The sequence below is a fragment of the Tubulanus polymorphus genome, chromosome 1 (genome assembly GCF_964204645.1).
Source record: "Tubulanus polymorphus chromosome 1, tnTubPoly1.2, whole genome shotgun sequence".
NCBI classification, from domain to species: Eukaryota; Metazoa; Nemertea; class Palaeonemertea; order Tubulaniformes; family Tubulanidae; genus Tubulanus; species Tubulanus polymorphus.
The window spans coordinates 17824703-17846265 of record NC_134025.1 but is presented as its reverse complement, the minus strand read 5'-3'; the positions used below and the strand labels follow the sequence as shown (position 1 = coordinate 17846265).

Below are 21563 nucleotides of genomic sequence, written 5' to 3'. Positions count from 1 at the left end.
GGTCCAGGACCTAAAACTAAGTCAGAAATAGCCTACACGTCTCATGAATGCTATGCTATCTCTGGAAAGAATACAATATAATCATGGAAATGCGTCCCTGGTTGTTGCCGCGTGCACAGAGCACCACAGGGGATTGTAAACTGGCTTGGATTTTAATGAGAATGGCGCTAAATTTAAACTGCAAATAAATTCAAAATATCACAGAAATACCTTTTGTCGATGTTGTTTATTTATCCACTATAGAGTTCCGATAAACAATTGGCTCAATGGCGTCTCATCGAATAAGCGAAACTAAGAGTAATATCAAAATCGCACTGGAATGATTGATTACAGTATATCAGCTGATAATCTATGAATCATAAATGTAATCAGCAAACAAACGGAAATTTGAAGACCGAAGAAAAGGCATTAATTGCTGTGAGTATCGAATTAATCCGCTGATATTACTCGGAATTCAAATAGCCACTACTGAATTGATACTTATTAATTTCGTAGGTAAGAAAAAGGGATCAGCTGATAGACATTCAGAGGGAACTTGGCTGAAGGGCGACATGGTTTCTTTGTCAACCATAATGTAAAATATATTCACTCAATTGTTGTGTTTCTGATGATGTGAAAATGACTAAAGTCCGAATAAAGTTTACAATAGTTGAACTCCTTGTCAGTTTTGTGATATTAGATATTTGGATCCAACGCGGCATCTCTACATATATTCCTTATGATACAGACAGCAAGTTGGGATAGACTAGTTATTCAGATCAACTGGATATTTGCAATATTTTCCTCTCCTCATGGACCATACATGATTTTTGCTAGAAATTAAGTATAAAATCCATCACGACTAAATCTTTTTTACTGGCAATTCTATATTTATTGTCCACTTCTAGTACAAAATCTTATTCAATATACAGACTGCCTGACAAGATGGTGACATACGTATTTTGTAACATAGCAAATTGTGTGACAACAGAATGACACTGATATCTCTACAAAGACCAAGTCTTGACCAGAAAGAAGCCCTAAATGATCGCCCTTTTAATTTCGCAAGCGACTTTTTAGGTAAATTCTAAGTTTCTGGGCCGAAATGATCGCCCTTTTAATTTCGCAAGCGACTTTTTAGGTAAATGCCGAGTTTCTGGGCCGATATCATCGCCCTTTTAAGTGCAAGCGACTTTTTAGGTAAATTCCGAGTTTCTGGGCCGAAATCATCGCCCTTTTAATTTCGCTAGCGACTTTTTAGGTAAATTCCTGTTTCTGAGCTGAAATGATCGCCCTTTTAATTTCGCAAGCGACTTTTAGGTAAATTCCGAGTTTCTGAGCCGAAATGATCGCCCTTTTAATTTCGCAAGCGACTTTTAGGTAAATTCCGAGTTTGAGCCGAAATCATCGCCCTTTTAATTTCGCATTGACAACCGGGATCACACACAACTCACCAGAACAACAATGGATTCTTTTCAAGAGAGCGATGTCACAACGCTACATTTCTGAAGTGAAATAGGTAAATTCTGAGTTTCTGAGCTGAAATCATCTTTTTTTAATTTCGCAACTGACTTTTTGGGTAAATTCCGAGTTAATGTGAGTTGAAATCATTGCCCTTTTAATTTCAAAAGTGATTTTGTTAGGTACATTCTGAGTTTCTGAGTTAATCATCGCCCTTTTTTTCACGAGTGTTTGTGTAAATTTCTAGTCTCTGAGCTGGACATCACTAATTTCACATTAAGGGATTATTGGTAACTTCCGACTCGAGATCTAGAATTATTAAAGTTAGTGATTTTCGAGGTTTATATCGTTTGTGAGCTAGGAATGATTACATTTTAACAAAATGGAGTCGCTTGACGAAACTAAGACTAGGAATCAACTATTCTTAGATTTCAAAAGTTATCTTGATCGCCATCGTACGCCAAAATCTTTCCTCGGTTTATTCCGAGTGAAATATGAATAAATTCCACTTTTGTTATTTTCGGTATGATTCCAAGTCTGTGAGCTATTCAACTAGGGAAAGTTGGACTTAAATGCCTATTCTAGGAAATTATCTGACCGCTGATTTTTGTCCCAGAAATGTTTGTATGATCGTCGAATTTATTCATCACATCGGCATACCAAGGACTGCAGTTGTCACCTTGTTGTGTTTTAATATGCAGTTGAGGTTCGGTCCATATTTACCGTCTGGATTATTTAGAAGAACGTCTTTATGATAACCCAATAACGAACTTCATGGTACAGGCTTACTAACGAGGATATCATCCACCCTCTAAGCAGTCTATTACTACGTGATACTTTAACTTTAAATACGTACTACTAATGCCGGTACCATTCTATTCTCAGAAGATTGATTTTTCAAAATCCCAATCCCATCATAACTGGAAGATATAAATTGTATTAATTCCAACGAACGAATTGGCGGTTGCGGGGCCACCCAGCGTAGCAAAAATTCAAAAAACAATCGGATCCACCCGCTCGTAATGAATGATTTGGCTTCCGTTTATATAATTTCTTAATCTTCTACTTCATATGAACTATGTTTCTTCTTTTCCTGGAGAGAACGTGCCACCTTTGAAATCTTCAATTTATAATAATTTGAATACGGGTTGATTGCCACTTGGGTTGTGATAGTCTGAATACCAGTCGTTGTTACGGTTCCGTACAACGTCTGACGCTAAAGTATCATATAGAGGTTAACTCCTGTTAATTGCAATGCAACAACTGATTTTATTGTCAAATGAAACCTTTGTACTAAAATAAATAAATTAGTTACCTTGTTGACTTTGAAAACGTGTTTAAGAATAAAATCTTTGATGATTTAAATCGCGAACCGGAGAATATATTGATTTGATTTGAATTGAATTGATTGCCACTATCGGGATTTCCAATACGGACTAAATTAATAAATATGAAAATTCAATGTCTCTCTAAAATTACTCTTAATGTTATTTTTTGTTGATAAAACGCATAAATTTTGGTCAATTTTAACCTTAAAAATTTGAAACAAGAATAATATCTGCATTGGCACCAAGTTTAAGTTCGAATCCGTAATTTACACTCCCATCATGCACCACGAAAAGCCGCCATATTTGTTATGTTGCTTCACATCAACTGTTTTTTGAGGCGACTAGTCAAAAGTTTTGAGCTACTACGATCGTCAAAAGCTACTTAGGATTACAAATGTATGCACAATCAATAGTTAACTTCCATCTTATTACAGAACAGTCAGTTTGAGGTAAGTTGATGGTGTTTTAAGGGGTGAAATAGACGCTCAAAGCCTCGTCCCTCAAAATGAGGGACGAAAATTAACCTTATATGAGCACTTTCGCCCTAGACGTTGTTTCAGGAACAACGGCTAGGTACTAGACTAGGGTTGTGACAGTCTCTAATTGAAGATAGAGACCGGTAACCAGTCTATTCTGCAGAATAACTCATGCCTGATTCGGATATTCTCGGAGCTACCCTTGTGTCGTTATTGACGCTAATTAGTATGACCGATAAATTCAAATCAATTTAATAAGCTTTCCACTAAAATCATCAAAATATAAAACGCGTTTTCAAAGGAAACATGGTAAGGGTAATGATTAATTAGTTCAAAAAGATTGAAGATTCAAGAATAGGGGACTAGTGGTTAGGATTAGGGTTAGGGTTAGGTTTAGTTCCCTAATCATTGTTGGGTTTTGTCCTTCCATGATGGGGGAAAATGCTTGAGCAGAGAAACTATAACATGTCTTCTTTCGTTGACTATCTGACTCGTACTAATCTTTATTTAACCACAATACAAAGAGATGCAAGAATAATTACAAACAGATGTGTGTCTTGGTTACATGCAGCATCCACCCGGTATATAAACAATAAACAATCTCTCACACTAAGATGAGTAAATTGAGAACATAACTCAACACCCCCACATGATTCTCAATTGATAGATTATTGAAATACATATAACTCATATTTCATAACATATTCATTATTTGGCAATCTTACTTTTGCGTCAGATAAATATTAAACACTAATCATCTGTAATTGGTTAAATCATCTATCATAAATGGTCAATATTCTACTCTTTAAAATGTTCGCTATTACCATGCATACTATAATTGACAATATTTACAAAATCCCTATACACAGTAAACACGTGCTTTCGTGTTTATAAGCATTGTGGGTGTAGCATCAATGTTTACATGCCGTTTAATGGTACACTTTTAACAAAGCAGTTTTTTCTAACCAAAAATATTTGGATGAAACTCTCTCAACTTAAAATCTGTATGCACTCCCTTTATTTCTTAGCATCGTATCGCTCCGCATTTTCATTAAATGACAGTTTTTGTTCACATGGGGTCTTTCTTGGTTTGCAATCAGACATTTGGAATTTTTCAAGGATTTTGTTTATGTACATTTTCTGACTCATTGTTATTTCACCGTCACCCTGTTCGAATTCAATGCCTAAGAACCAGGAGATATTCCCCAGGTCTTTCATTTTAAATCTGTCGCTCAGCATTTGTTTAGTTTTAAACATTAAATCATCTCTACTTGCACCAATTAGGACGTCATCAACCCATACTAACATAATCACCATTTCATTATTTACATATTTTATATACAGGCATTGGTCAACTAAACCTTGGTCAAACCCATGGTTTATCAAATGATCATGGAGCAAGTTATTCCAATTTCTGCCGCTTTGTTTTAGACCATACAGAGATTTGTTGAGCTTACAATACAACTTATCACCACTTTTTGATTTTACACTGAAGCCCTCTGGCTGTTCCATGTACAACTCACAGTCGATAGGGGCGTTCAAGTATGCTGTTTTAACATCCATTTGTTCAAGTTTCAAATTGTTTTGAGCTGCTAATTGCATAAGGATTCTAACAGATGTGAGTTTAGCAGTAGGAGAAAAAGTCTCCTTGTAATCAACCCCTTCAATTTGACTATAGCCCTTGGCTACATATCTTGCCTTATACAGCTCTGATCCATCAGGTTTTGTTTTGACTGTGTAAACCCATCTACCCCCCACAGCATGTTTACCCTCTGGCAATTTACATAAAGAGTATGTGTCATTCTCTTTTAAGGATTTAATCTCTTCCTTCATTGCCTAGTGCCACTGCTGTGCCTCAGGGGATGCTATTGCCTCACTATAGTTCACAGGGTGAACTTTAGTCTTACACAAATAATCTACATTTGAGTTCGATACAAATAACATATGGTCATCGTTACATGAACTTTCTAAATCTGAATCACGTATATAGTCATTGAGATAAGCAGGAGGCTTTCTCTCACGCCTGGGGTATCTCGACTCATCAGTTTCATCATGTGAGTTACTGGTCCCTTGGTTACTGACAGTTGTTAATTGTGGTTGAACTTTGGAACCATTTGAGCTGCTATTTGTGTCAGATTTGATTATTGGAAACTCACATAAAGAAACATCATCATCATGTGCACCTGTTTGTGTTTGTTGTTCTACAAACTTCTTGGTGTGAAACTTCACAACCCTCTACCTCAGAACTTTGTTTGTCTCAGGAAAATACACCAGATATGATGGGCTGTTTTTATCATATCCTACAAAAATACCTTCAACACATCTTGAGTCTAACTTGGTTTTCTTTTGTTGGTAGGCAAAACACCTGCACCCAAAAGATTGCATATTTGACACATTAGGTTTTCTACCTGTGACTGCTTGAAATGGTGTCTTTTTCAACCGGTTATTGTAGCACCTGTTTCTAATATAACCTGCCGCCATAACTGCATACGGCCACATTTCTTTTGGCAGCTCAGACTGAAATAACAGGCATCTACCCATAGAGAATAGTGTTCTCCAATGCCTTTCACTAACACCATTTTGATGAGGACTATAGGGGGCGCTGGTATCGTGTCTTATGCGATTTCTACTCATAAGTGACTTGAATGAATTAGACAGAAATTCTCAGTCGTGTTACTTTTTGCTTTTAGGAAATATACAGACACAGCCCCTGAATAGTCGTCAGTAAAGGAAATCGCATACTTGAATCCCTCAGTGGATACCGGTTCAATTGGCCCTGCCAAATCAGTATGCACTAAATCTAGGCGAGCTTTGGATTTAGCCCTTGCCTCTCTACTCCGACCACACGTTTGCTTTCCCATAGTACACACAATACAACCATCGGGGATTTTTGTGACACCTTTGATTTTCATACCATCGACTACATGCTCTAATGAAATTACATCTTCATAATTACAATGACCTAAGACCTCGTGCCAACTTTGAAGGTCACGAGTGATGCTAACATAATCACAATCATTTTGATCCACAGTACTAAGATAATACAATCTATCTGACATATGAATGTTAAAAATGTTACCTTTGAACTTGAGATTTGCATTCTCGGGACGGAATGTGACTGTTGCTCCTTCTTTTGTCACAGCGCGAACGGATAGAATGTCCTGCGGATAACTCGGGACATACAGAGCATCTTTGAGTTCGAATTTCACGTTTATTCCGTCAGAGTTTTTCAAATTAATTACTGCATCTCCACATTTTTCGGCCACATTTGTTGAGCGCTCTCCATTAGCCAGTTCAATTGTGTGTTTTTCCGGCACAAATGTTTCATTAAATTTCGTGAATAATCCAAAGTCCGTAAGTATATGAGACGTAGCTCCACAATCCACCAACATATCATCTGAATTCTTCTTTCGGCTCGAACACGATTTCAGGGCATCTTCATTCACCGGGATGTGCATATTTTGAGATTTCACATCAGGAATTTTTCTATAATAACACCCAGCTTTATATAGAAATGAGAATGAATGTTCGTTACCGTCGTCATCTGATGATCGGGCGTCATCTTTCGCTCGATGAAATCTATCTCTTCGACCGTTGTTTTTCCCGCGGTTTTGTGCGCGACAATTTTCATCAGTATGGGTATTGGACTTACATGTAGAACAATATTTTGCGTAGCAGTCCTTTTTGTAATGCCCAATCTTTCCACATCTGAAACACTTAGGGCCACTACTATTCCCGCTATTTTGACTGTCCTTGACATTTTTGGCGGGAAAACTTCTGTTTTTCATCACATGATCATCTGATGATTCTGCCGTATCTTTCCTCGCTTTTTCGGTCTCCTCAAATCTTCTGAGGGCGTTTTTAAAGTCCAAGAACGTTTGGGCATCGTCTTTCTGCGTGATTATCGCCACAAAAGGTTTATAACTATCCGGCAAACCTTTTAGGACCATCGCGATTAATAAGCTATCGCTTATGTTCTCCTTGGCAGTTTTTAAAGCTGTTGCTGCCGTTTCTGCGCGGATTATATAGTCCGTCACACTTTCACTTGGCTTCATGACTAGTGAGGTCAGTTCCGTATAAAGAGAAATGATCCTCGGTTTTCCCTCATTTTGGTAATGACGTCGCAGAATCGCCAATGCTTTTCGACCGTCATCTGCAGCTTCACGCATTACCAGGCTCAGACTCCTGTCGTCAAGTAGCTGTATGAGTTCTGCGTACGCCTGTTCATTTTTGTCGACTAAATCCAGGTCCGTATCATCAATTTCCGCTTCTTGGGTAATTACCGCTTTAAGTTTTTGTATTTTCATATATGCCAAAAACTTTGCCTCCCATTGTTCGTATTTTCTTTCATCCCCATCGTAATAAAGTCGACCATAGCGTCCAGCTGGTGTCCTGGGCCCATAACCTGTTGGGTTTTGTCCTTCCATGATGGGGGAAAATCCTTGAGCAGAGAAACTATAACACGTCTTCTTTCGTTGACTATCTGACTCGTACTAATCTTTATTTAACCACAATACAAAGAGATGCAAGAATAATTACAAACAGATGTGTGTCTTGGTTACATGCAGCATCCACCAGGTATATAAACAATAAACAATCTCTCACACTAAGATGAGTAAATTGAGAACATAACTCAACAATCATCATTAATTACTATTACATTACTATCATTATATAGGCCTATCATCATTATCAATTACTAATATTATTACTTAATTGATTACTATCACTACATATATATTGCTATAGTCCCCTATTCTTGAATCGCACCGACTGGGTGGTTTGAGAAAGATTTGAAGGGCTTTGAGATTATTAATTCGTTTGATTAATCCGAAAAAATCAGCAAAATCCGTCTGTACCACACCAACCAGCCTGGAAGTAAATATGACCATGATTTTTGAAAACAAACGGCACTTTCGAACAGAAATTCTGAACCGATTTTTACAAATGAGGGCTTTTTGGAAAGCTTAGACTCGGATCTTACCTCTGCATATGGTTATTTCTGATTAAAATGATAATCTGTCTGTAGCGAACGCAAAATTTGACCGAGATTGAAAACGGGTTTCAAAATCGCGACACGGCGGCCATTAATCATAGCTCCGCACTTAATACGAAAATTGAGAATTCAAATAAAACACTTTTGACGCGGAAACACATCGCAAATTAGACAAAATATCTTACATTTATGTAATTAATCTAGGAATATTTGTTGCGCGTTGTAGTTATTCTTGAAATGTGCAAAACTGTGATTAGAAAACATCGCGTTAGAGCATTGAGTGCGGTACTTATCAGCTGGCACCACCATGCGGCGACTGCGGTAATGAGAGGAGCCGTTTTTCAATCTCGGCCTGGTTTTATATTCCCTATGAACAGGATTATCAATTAAAACGGAAATAACGATATTCAGAAGTAAGTTCAGGGTCCAATCTTTCCAAAAAGTCCTCGTTTCTAAAAAATCGGTTCAGAATTTCTGGTCGAAAGCGCTGTTTGTTTTAAAAAATCATGGTCGTATTTACTTCCAGGCTGGTGCGGTACAGACGGATTTTGCCGATTTTTTCGGATTAATCGCACGATTTAACAATCTCAGAGGCACTCTAATCTTTCTCAAACCACCCAGTCTAACGCAGAAATTCATTAGGCCTATCTTTAAGAATAATAATCGGATTGGATCATCAATAACGAAGTTACGAACTGTTGAAGTGACATACCTATCGACCGATCTGACGGAGAGTTGGCTCCCTTGTTTTTTTTATATAGGCCTATAGTACCTAGGATACTGGGGTCAAAATTTTTTTTTGTCAGGTCCCTGTGGTCTTAATCGAATCAGAGTTGTGCAGTCCAGATAAATCATCGTTTTTAGATTCATTTTACACTGTTTAGAAGGATTGATGAATCTTCTCGAAAATTGAGCTTTAAATCGGCGAGAAAGACCGCCATTTTGTGCATATTTGCTTATTTCTTTATGCAAATGAGGCATTGCACACATGCGCAATGAGGCGGGGATGCTTCAATTACCGTAAAAACCGGCGTATAAGTCGAGTTTTTAACCCCTGATTTTACCACTAAATTATTGACCTCGACTTATACGCCGAGTACAGTTTTCTACGAAGTATTTTCAGGTCACAAGAAATATTGATTCTACCAGACAAAAAAGACAGTGTTCATCTTCTTACTGCTATAACAGTTTGAATAATTATTCATGATAAATAAAGTTATTTAATGAAAAAAACTTCTTTCATTTTGACACAGCTTTATTTAAAACCATGTATTCATATATGCGCGCTCATAGCAGCGCTTAATACATTAGGCTATATAGGCCTATAGCATGTGACTCACACTACTGTCTGACTGTATGGTAGTGTATTATACCTGAGTGTGTGTAACAGTCTATTGATTAACACACAGCAGCAATCAGGCTGACGCACGTAAAGGCACACATCCTTATCAAAACAAACTATTCAATACAATGATACTAGTAATTATTCTTCTAAGAGAAGGGACTCGACTTATAAGCCGGATATATGTTAAAATCATGAAATGTAGGTCTAAAAATCGACCTCGACTTATACGCCGCATAGACTTATACGCCGGTTTTTACGGTATATCATGGATGAAGCAGCTTCTTGTCGCCATGAGACCAATCAATGACTCACAATATTACCCTAGAAAGCTGTTTTAGTAAATAAACATGGCTTTGTCAAAGCTATCAAAACAATGCTGTTAGGAAATGATTTAGGCCTATGATAGCGCAACCAATGCGGCCGTGCCCGGGTAGTGAAACACGTGCGAGCAATGCACTCACCCCGTAAAAAATAAACTTTCCTAGATCACATGGTAGGCTTCACACTGCTCATTTGCATTAAGAAGTAAACAAACTGGAACAAAATGGCGGTCTCTTGCCGATTTAAAGCTCAATTTTCAAGAATATTCATCAATCCTTCAACTTGGTACAAAATGGATATCAAAACGATGATTTATCTAGACTGCACAACTCTACTGATTCGATTAGGCTTATTTGAGGTACCTATGCACACCCAAAATTAAGTGAAATATCCCAAAAAGATCGTGGACGATCAAAAATAAATAGACTTTAGTAGGTGACTTAGGCCTTACGAGATAATTTTTTCACAATTTCAACTTATCATGTCGAATTTCGACTTATTATCTTCAATTTCGAGTTATTATGTCAAAATTCGACTTAATAAGTCGAAATTTGACATAATAAGTCAAAATTTGACTTAATAAGTCGAATTTCAAGTTAATTTACTCGAATTTTGAGTTAATTAAGTCGAAATTCGAGTTTATATTCATGTCGAATTTCCGAATTATTTTTATGTCGAGATTTGAGTTAGGTAGGCAGGTTCACAGAAATTTCAAAGTCTGTAATTCATAAAACAATTGATTTAAATGGAAAGCTGGCTTGAAGATGATTCTAAAATGCCCTTATTTTTGAAAATCCGCCCAACGGTTACCGAGCATTTTCATTTTGAAGGTTCCAAAATCTGCGATATTTCGCTTCTTATTTTCAGTAGAGAAAAGTGTTTTTCAATAGGGGTAACAGACCGATAGCAATGCAAACTCTTTAAAAGTTATAGAGAAAGAGTAACGACAAAACACCCTAGATAATTTCCACTTTGCTATAGTGACACCCATGTTACCATAGCAACACCCGTAGCAACAAGGGAAAGATAACAAAAGTTCAGTTTCTTGCAACAAAAACAGCTGAAAGTCACACGTGAGGCTAAGTGTAATGCTTAGCCTTTGAGTTGGGACTTGTCAGGATTGTACCTGCCATTTAACCATAGTAACAGTTATAGCAGTTACCATGGCAACTAGGGAATGGTGGAAATCTGTGTGTAATAATACTGAATAGTACATTATAGGAATTTTAGAACATCCACAATTAAAGCCATTGTAAATGTCACTAATCCATGAGTAAATTCCATTATGCCTAACACAAATCCAATCCACTGAATGTTTCAAATAATCCGCTTAAGTATTTACATTTAAAAGTTAAATAATAAAAGAGTCGGTGTTAATTCAATCATGTTACACCAATATCAGAAGACCTGAGAATATGTCGCTGATACACTCATCTAGCTGCATGTAAAACTTGTCATTATATCCTTCATACAGCGATTCATACTCATCGTTTTTGATAGATGTTATTTCTCCATTATATTCTACTATTTTCGAATGATCGCCCCGGTAAAAGTGCTTGATTTTTCGGTGAGTATTTCATACATATGTTCTTTCTCAATTTTCGATTGTAATAAATTCAAGAGATATGATTTCAAATCTTCTAACGAGGATTTCGTATATGAGATCTTTGCTTCAATTTGTTGTCCCAAGATATTTCTTCTTATAGCCTAGATTTAATTTTTTACAGCCTTTAATTTCGCAGGTTTACCCATTGGCGCTAGATTTGTTTCCATAGTTTCAGCAGAATTCCAAAGGCCACCATTCTGGAAAATATCTTCGGTCAAATATTCTGTTTTCAGCCTGTTGTTCTCAAAATGTGTTACTCAAGTATACATCATCTGGATATTTCTCTGTCTCTTTCATTTTAAGGAAAGTGATTAGCTGTTCATAGCAACCAGTTTGGTCATTACGAAACAAGTCGATGACTTTACGAATAGTGCATTTGACGATGGTCTCTCCAGACTTTTGCAGATTTTGCTGGTAAATTTTTACTCGAAGTCTTTGATTTTAATTTTGTTTTGAGAAATGTGAACTCGGATATTCTTCCTTTTCCTTTTTAAAATGTACGATGAGCCCTTGGTGTATGAGATCGAGTGGAATTTTATGAGAAGCATGGCGATATAAGTCAATTACGAAATTGTTGTTCAGTTCATCTTGATCAACATTTCCATTGATCAACATTTCCATGGAAATGAACAATGTTACTATCTTTTACATGAGCAAAAATAAAGAGAAACAGAATTGAGAGATAGGGTGAAAGTGCCAGGATATGTAAGAAATTAAAGTCAACTCAAAGATTCAAGGGAGCTCAGACCAATAGTACTTACCAAACAGGATTTAGGTAAACCAACAAAATAAAAAAATGGCGCGCTGGAAGGAAAAAGGTTCCCAGACCCGAGACATTTTCAACAATCATGATAAAAAATTCACACCTTACGCCAGGCGCTAGGCCCAAGGCACACTTATGGACAATTGAATGCCTAAATAATGTCTTGGCTATAAACCTACTTAACACCGAATTGCACTGACCACAAGTTGTTGTTGAATGTCGGGAAGATAAGGATAAAATGGACTGATTTTAAAAATTCATACACAAATTCAATTTTTCCCATCAAAAGAACCGAGATAATCATCAGAAAAGCGACTCAACATGATGAAATAATGAATATAATATTGTAGGAATAAAAAAAAAACAGTAAAAAAGACCATATTGTACCACGTTTAATGACTTGTTTTCATTTTCATTGGGACTGAAGCAATTGTTTACAATCTGAACATAGCTTCCTGGTTTTTGGCGTTTCCCTAGTGGTAAAAACGTTAGATCTTAAGGTGACCTTGCAATCGTGCGGAGGCTGTAGAAATTTTGCGCGTCTACCACATGAAATGTTTTGATCGTTTTTAGCCCACTTGGGACTAAGTCCCAGCGGGCTATTGTGTTCACTTTTCGTCCGTCGTCCGTCCGTAGACGAGTTATTTTATCCAGTTATTTAGGGAAGTTTAGAAGACGCTTTACGGTTACGTCTTGATATTTGGTTTATACATGTATCTACTCTAGACACATCTTCAGCCCAAAAACTGGTCCTGTCAGATTCAAGATGGCCGACTGGCAGCCATTGTTGTTCGCCAAAATCAGCACTTTTTACACTTTTTGAGGGAAATTTTGAAGACGCTTTAATCAATTACCTTGATCTTTCGTATATATTTGAATCCCCCAAGGGCCCATCACCTTATGAAAAATTGGGTCGATCGGACTCAAGATGGCCGTCCTATGACCTTTTTAGTGCCCAAAAATGTCAATTTTGGCCCAAATTCTGAGTCCTGTAGCTTCCTACTGGTTTGCCATTTCTCATTACAATTTGTGATGGGTATTCTTTGGGAAGGGATGTTTTATACCTGAGACAGGTATTTTTCATCAGCCAATTATGACACAATTGGCGGCCATCTTGGTATCATCAGTACTCATTCGTAGGTGGGGAAAAGTTTTTCCACATTATATCGATACTTAAGCATATTTTGTTACCACAATCACAGTTGTAGCTCATGACATTGTCTATGATTGTGGTGAGTTTTAAGGACATTAGTTATTCTATATGGTCACCAGGGGGTGTTGAATAGTAGAATAACTTAGTATTTCCTTATTAGATTGGTAGCTAGGCATATTTTGTTACCATGATCAATTGCAAAGTTGTAGTTCATGACATGTTCTATTATTGTGGTGAGTTTCAAGGTCATTGGGTTTTGCATATGGTCACCAGGGGGCATTTAAGAGTAGAATTACTCAGTATTTCCATATTAAATTGGTAACGAGGCATATTTTGTTATCACAATCAATTACAAAATCGTAGCTGCTGACATGTTCAATGATTGTAGTGAGTTTCAAGGTCATTTGTTTTTGTGTATGGTCATCAGGGGCGTTGAATTTTGAAATTGTTATATTGTTGAGCATTGGAAACCACTTCCCAAGTGGGCATGGTGTCCCTGGACCCCTAGTTGCAATCTTAGTAGCACGTTCTAGTTTCGACCATAGTTTCAGATGCCTGCAAACGTGATATGTGCTACTACCAACTATGTACCGCGATTCCTTAAAAATAATTTTGATAGAAACCACCATCTAGTATCAATGATACGGTTTTTTAAACCCAAGGAATCAACAAGGAGAAGCAACTAGGTAACAGCTTTCTCGTCACAAATAACAGAGTTAAAAAAAGAAACCATTTTATATATAATCTTTCATATCATTCAACTTTTATTAACTCTTCTAGATACACCACACTCACATTAATCAGAATATACATGCACGAGATGCATTAAAAATCCAAAGCCAGAATATGCATAATGTGTATTTGTTTTCATCTGACCTCGTTCATTTTGGGATATTTCTATTGACAGTATAAAAACATACTTCAGTTTGTCTGAATACGACCAGTGAAACAGTGCAGTCTAAATAAACCATCGTTTTATATCCATTTTACAATGCAGCATTTATTAAATTAGTTAAAGGTTTATTAATGGTAACATTCGCAGAAATCGTAGATGCGGTCTTAACCGACATACTGCCTTGAGTGTAGGCCCAATGCACGAGTTACTGTGATCGGGTCAGCAGTCAATGTTGATAGATTAATTGCCTACGTAGGTTCTCCATTTTCTCCTTTGGATGTATTGTTAATTTGTTGAGTGATGATAGTAATAGATCATCACATAGGCCTACCAGGTAGCAGTAATGGAAACATGCATCCGGTGCCTTGCCCAACAAGGGGTATCCCGTGGTTTACAAGGTTACTATGTAGGCCTATAGTGAAAATGAAGAAATTCCGTGTTTTTTGAAAATTCTCGGTTCTGTGATTCCCCGATATGACAACACCGTGCTGGTTGTACTCATATTCAAACAGGAAAAGTTTGACCATCTCGTACAGTACACTACTAAGGGTGATGCTGTAACGCGTGCACGTTTGACATGAAAATGGGCTGAATAATCGTAGCAGAAGATGAACGCTGTGTTTTCTGTTCGATAGAATTTGTAATAAATTGTAATTTCATATGACCTGAAAATACTTAAGCAGCAAACTATAAGGTCTGTCGAGGTCTGAATATTGTAGTGGTAAATTCCAGGATTTAAAACGATCTAATAGCTGATTTCTTCTGTGCCGGTATTTTAGCTTCCGCGGCCAAAATTGGAAGAGGTTTCCAAGACCCAATATTCAGCCACCCTCTGATATGTGACATCATATGAATTTTAGGCCATCCCATAATAATGGTCTGTTTGCCGTAACCCGACCGACCCGACTTCAAAGGTACCGAGTGAAAACTTTTTTCTGGGATTCATTGAAATAAATTTTTTTTGGATAAAAACGGCCGACCGACCGACGACCCACTGCCGGTGTATGAGCTTTTAGGTATGGTTGAATTCAAGTGTGCATCTGTGAAAACATGCCTTGACCTGTGGCCTTGTTTAAGTTTTCCAGGAAACTGGCAGTGTTCCAATAAGCTGCCATTCATTCTAATAGTGACTATATTGTAAAGCTGGTAACGTAAAAGCACGCACATATTCAATGTACTGTTTCATTTTTAACACAGAGATGACGCTCTGGACGAAGTTATAATTTTAGAATAATTCTTGAAATCTACGCTATTAGACAAATTTCTCGTGCACAACGTAGATGATTTTTTGCGATATTGTTTCCATGTAAAAAGGTGATAAATTTCTACCTACCTACCGACTCATCCTGAAAAGTTGAGTCGGTGTTACGGCAAACAGACAATTATTTTGGGATGGCCTTATTTGAATATTTTTTCATATTGTGAAACATATTTTTTTGAAAATATGAAATAGTTTCCCTGCCGCGCCTACCTGTACCCTACAAAATTTTGGACGTGTACCGTAAACAAATGTATATCTTTGGTCTTATTTGACTACAAAATAATTCTTTAAGAAAGATAAAATACAATATAAACTTGTGGAACTTTGAAGTCACGAATTAAAAAGATTTTTCAAGCAATGCCCTTATTCCAAACAACATCTAGCTTTCATGGTAAACCACACTTTGCCCATGGGCAATTTATTTTTTTCATTTAATGAATTCTATGGGTGGGTTCGAATCCCGGATAGGCCCAAAAAATGTGAATGCTGACTAGGGATTCCCCGGCTACAGATTTAAATTGGGCCAATCGATCTAGATGATACAAGCCGCAAACAACCAAAAACTGAGATATTAACTTATATAGAACTTATTCAAGTAGTACACATTTGATTATTTATTTACAATTTTTGCTGCATAACAGTTTTTACAGTGAATAAACCTTATATTAGCAACCATAGTCCTTAACAAATGAGTTCCAAAATATTTAGTCGGATTCCGGCTATGTCGGACGAAATTATCGGATACGAATTGATCCGACTTAGGCGGAGTTTACTGTAAATAGTAATAGTAATAATAGTAATAATAATAATAATAACAATTTAAGATAATAACAATTTTAAGAGAAATGCTTACCATGAATACTTTGTTATTTTCATAAAGGGATCATTCATTCAACTCCCCCTCTTTATGCAAAATCGGCAATTTTTTGCCCACTCAGGACTTAAGTCCCAGCGGGCAAATGTGTTCACTTTCCGTTCGTCTGTCCGTCGGTCCGTTCGTCTGTAAACGGAATCCAGTTTATTTGGGAAGTTTTAAAGACACTTCAATGTAATGTCTTGATATTTGGGTTACACATGTCTCTACCCTAGACACATCTTCAGCCCAAAAATTGGCCCTGTTTGATTCAAGATGGCGGACTTGCAGCCATTGATGTTCGCCAAAATCAGAACTTTTAACACATTTTTAGCTCAGCTGTGACCAAAGGGAAATTTCGAAGAGGCTTTGATCAATTATCTTGATCTTGATGTATTTGTATGATCTTGATGTAGTGTCCATCAGCATAAGAAAAATTGGGTTGATCGGACTTGAGATAGCCATCCTATGACCTTTTTTGTGCCCAAAAATGTCAATTTTGGCCCGAATTCTGAGTCCTGTAGCTTCCTACTGGTTTGCCATTTCTCATTGCAATTTATGATGGGTATTCTTTGAAAAGGGATCTTTTATACCCAAGACAGGTATTTTTGATCAGCCAATTATGCCGCAATTTGTGGCCGTCTTGGTGTCATCAGTATTCTTTCGTAGGCAGAAAAAAGTTTTTCCTCATTTTATTGATTCCTAAGCATATTTTGTTAGCACAATCAATTGGAAAGTTGTAGTACATAACGTATTCTATGATATTGGTGAGTTTCAAGGTCATTGCTTCGTGTATATGGCCACCAAGGGGCATTGAATAATACAATAACTTAGTATACTTTCCTTATTATATTGGTAGCTAGGCATATTTTCAGGGATGAGAATTCCCCGCGGATCCGCGGATTTCGGTATTGAAAAATATCGATTTTCCAAATAGTCCAAAAATGATGTAAAAGTATGGGGGGGTTGATGATCTCATTCAATTGGTCTGGTGCGATCGGTATTCAGGTTAACCGTAAAAGCGTTCAGTGCCTGTTTTACTTTTCGTCGCGTAAAAGTATCGCATTTCATTGCATATTCATTGCAACCCTGATTTTGTACTACGATGAGTTTGTATGTATTTTATCGATCGGTTGCAGGCATGTGCGTGCGGCAGCAGTAGTAATGTATATAGGCCTACTTACTGTTGCCACACGTGTGTGGCGAACGCCTTCAGATATTATAAACTACTGGGTGATGATTTTTTAGTGAGCATTCATCGGCGCGTTTTAACTGCAATAATTCAGGGCTCGACCCGTAATGCATGAGATGCTGAATGTCATCGAATGAGGATGTACCACATCGGAACTAGCCATTACCTTCCAAAATATAATAGTCGTTCATGGGTTCAAGATCGCTCTAAGTGCTCGGAAAACGCTTTTAATTTCTAAAATTTTCTTGGGGGAAGACCCCCAAACTCCCGGAAATCGCTTCGGCGCTCGCGAGTGCTGACGGCTATGCCGTCAGCTGGTTCGCGTGTGCAACTCAAAAAAAAAACCCGTGGATTTTATAAATTGGCGTTCTTATCTCTGTATTTTGTTACCATGATCAATTGCTTTGAATGGTCCTTAAATTTCTTAAATACCCTAAAATACAGGAAATCCACATTGAAGGGGTTAAATACCCTAAAATTTTAAGCTTACCTCTCAAATTTCCATGATCCCCCTTAAATTCTGAAAATTGCCTCCGTAAATTTTTTTTCAATTCAATTTGTGAATGCAGCCCTGTGCTTATGCATAGGCCTATAGTCCATTGACCAGACACCTCCCTACAATTTGCAATTAACTCCACACAATAGTCACATTGGTACCACTTGCCACTGGACATATCAATATAAAAGGCTGTTTCTCTATCATTCATTGTTTTATGTAAGCAGTGAAAAGGTCAATATAAATGGGAACTAATGTCAATTATGTAGGCCTACTGTCATTGTACTCACCATGGACTTGTAAACTAGAAGGACAGGCCCAAGTATAGTATACGACAAAAATAGTGCAGATATTCATGCGCATGAGTGTATAATATATCTATAATTATGATAGTCATGACATACAAAGGTTAAGCCTTTATATATACCAGTCCTACGCCACACAAGGTCTACAGGTTGACTGGTCAACTGACATGTGTCTCGAGGGGACATGTCATCAGATACACACGTCATCAGATACACACGTTGAACAGGTTTGCAGGTCTACGGGCTTACACTACGTAATTGGGGGTGGACACACAAGGTCTACAGGTTGACCGGTCAACTGACATGTGGCTCGAGGGGACATGTCATGGGATACACACGTTGAACAGGTTTGCAGGTCTACGGGCATACACTACATAAATGGGGGTGGACACACAAAGTCTACAGGTGGACTGGTTAACTGGAAAACACTGATGAGGGGCAGGGAAATAGTGAACACAAGAGTTGAACAGGTTTACGGGTCTACGATACGCCAAATAGGGTTTCAACACGAGGTAAACAGGTGAACTTGCATACACTGAAGCCGCCAATTCTTTGCAGGTAAACGGGTGAACAGACAGATGCAGTAAACAAGACAACAGATCCAATACTGGTTTATTCAGTAACAAAAAAATAACAAACAAAATGGGTGCTTGACCCAGTCTTGACACTGTTGTCAACATTACATGTCTGAAAATACAATTACATCGATTAAATAAAAATCTCGATAAGTTTGAGCCTCGGAGTTTATTGAGTTTGGGAGCCATCATTCTGTGTAGGCTCGTCTCCGAAATCGATGCGATGGGATATTATCTCGATGTGCGGGTGGTGTGTTTTAGTAAGTTCCAGAATTACGTGTGAGACTCCGTCTGTATTGAAGAACTTGTCAGTATATCTCTGAATATCTATGGATGCTTATATATATATATATATATATATATATATATATATATATATATATATATATATATATATATATATATATATAGCATCCAGGAAGCCATCGTTGATATTAATCATGTTATCCAATTCGTGTATCAGTGGGTCTATTTGAATCATCACCTGCATACATAGTGCCATTCTTTCGAATCCCCTTACCCCCGTTGACAAAGTGCTGGCATCACCAAGCCCTCCCCACATTTTACATAATAAGCTCCTTTCAGATTCTCCCTTGTTTTGTTTCGAGTTTATCTGTTGAAGTATTCTTGTTCCTTCATCGCTAACTATAATGCCATATCCTTTATTGGTAGCTTGGTGATGATGAATGCCGGCGGTAGTGTATGTTTCGAGGCTGTAATTTTTTAGAAACCACACTGATGTAAAACCTCATTCCCGGCAATATTATCTTCTGGTAAGCCATGGACTTGCCACCTCCGGGATCACTCACTGTGATTAGATAAACATTCATTGGTGATTGGTAGGTGCCAGCTGTAATCGTAGTTGTTGGACCGGTAAGTGCGGCTGCCATTGAGCAAATACTAGTGATCAGTATCTCCATTGGAATATTGTAGGCTTTCTGTATTATGGTTATCCATTGATATATTTCTGGCGATAATATATCTGACCATGGTACTTTAATAGAATATGCAGTTTTATATATCTTTTTAATACTTTCCCTACTGAACGTACGTCTACTCGTCGACATGTTGCTGGTCAGTATGCGACGATAGTATTCAATGTATTGTTAGAAAACGAGGCCACATTTCTACGCGATATAGAACCGCGTATTCGCGTTCTATTCACGTAGAAATGTGACATCATTATAGAACCCGGTCAATCGACCGAGACATATATCACATACTCGTCGTACCAGCCTTACGGTTGAAATGTAAATCCTCATTTCATATACACTGACTTGTTGAAGATTGATGCCTACTGAAAACTATCATTGCTCGAAGATTTTTCCATGATAATTTAGGGTGAAATGAAATTGTGATCAAACTTGATTAAATGACTCCCTAATATAGTTATGATTAGGAAATCAAACTTTAGATATAATTATGATAAAACAATCCAATAATTCTAGCCTAATAATTGTATTGAAATGTATATCCCCATTTAATACTCTAAAAAAGCTGTATAAGATTAAGTGCAATCCTACTGAAAAAAAATGATCAGGTGATTAAACGTGAATCATTAATCCCTGATATATTTATGAATATAATATCGTTAGAAAAGTTATGACTAGGTGATCAAACTTAAACATAGGCCTAATTTTGATAGAATAATCAAATGATTATACTTATCATAATCATATTAGTATAATTGTGCCAAAATAAAAATAATTAAATATCGTTATAGTTATTCAATGTAGTTATGATTAGGTGATTAAACTTTATTGAATTAATCCACAAGTTATGAATAAAAAATGTGAATGTAGTTAATAAATCAATAAGAATAAGAATAAATATATATTTCATGTTTATTAAAAACAATATCAAATGAGATTCATGTCGCAGATAATACACAATGATTAATTGACTACTCAACCAAAACTATAGCTTATGAAATAAAGGCCTCTATATCAATCCTTCGTGGCTTAGGTGGTTAAGACGTAGGTTTTGATAATGGTGTCAGTGGTCTCGAATCCCACGAGTTTGTGTCGTTTTCAGAGAAGGGGTTGGTCACGTGATCAATTTCAACATGAAATAGAATCGGGTTCTTTCTAACTGGCAGAGCTCGTAGAAGTTTCTACATGAAATAGATACGGCAAATGTTGGAGATATGATTTAGTCATTGGAACGGTAGATTAACTTTTATATATTTTCCATGCTCCAACGCTCACCGGGGTTGGCGGGATTAGGCAGAATAAACGGTGTTCTCGTACTATAAAAATGTAGTTGTATATATCGAGGAAATATCGACATTTTGGTTCCTCTTGAGCTTGGAAAAATGAGCAGGGATACGATCGTGCGATCTAGGGACGCCCACCGGGGGCATTACGATAATCAAATTACGAAGATTAACGCATTAATCGCTACATCTGATTATACTAAATCGCAAGAAATCTGCATCATTTTGGAAAGCGTTCGAGGAACATTAGCTAAAATTGAGGAATTGAATTAAAGGATATGTGAATTGTCGACCGATGATCAGTTCGCAGCATTTTTCGAAGGAGCGGAGGAGGATATTCTGT

At 37.2% G+C, this 21563-nt stretch overlaps 1 protein-coding gene across 1 annotated transcript in view; it reads left to right on the top strand.

Annotated features, from left to right (window-relative positions):
* The first annotated feature begins 3486 nt into the window (after positions 1-3486).
* The window catches only part of LOC141901205 (trafficking kinesin-binding protein 1-like), a 284033-nt gene continuing 265956 nt past the window's right edge, over positions 3487-21563 (top strand). The window contains exon 1 of the mRNA XM_074788317.1: positions 3487-3553. The gene's annotated coding sequence lies outside the window, so the exon portion shown is untranslated. The remainder of the gene's footprint in view (positions 3554-21563) is intronic.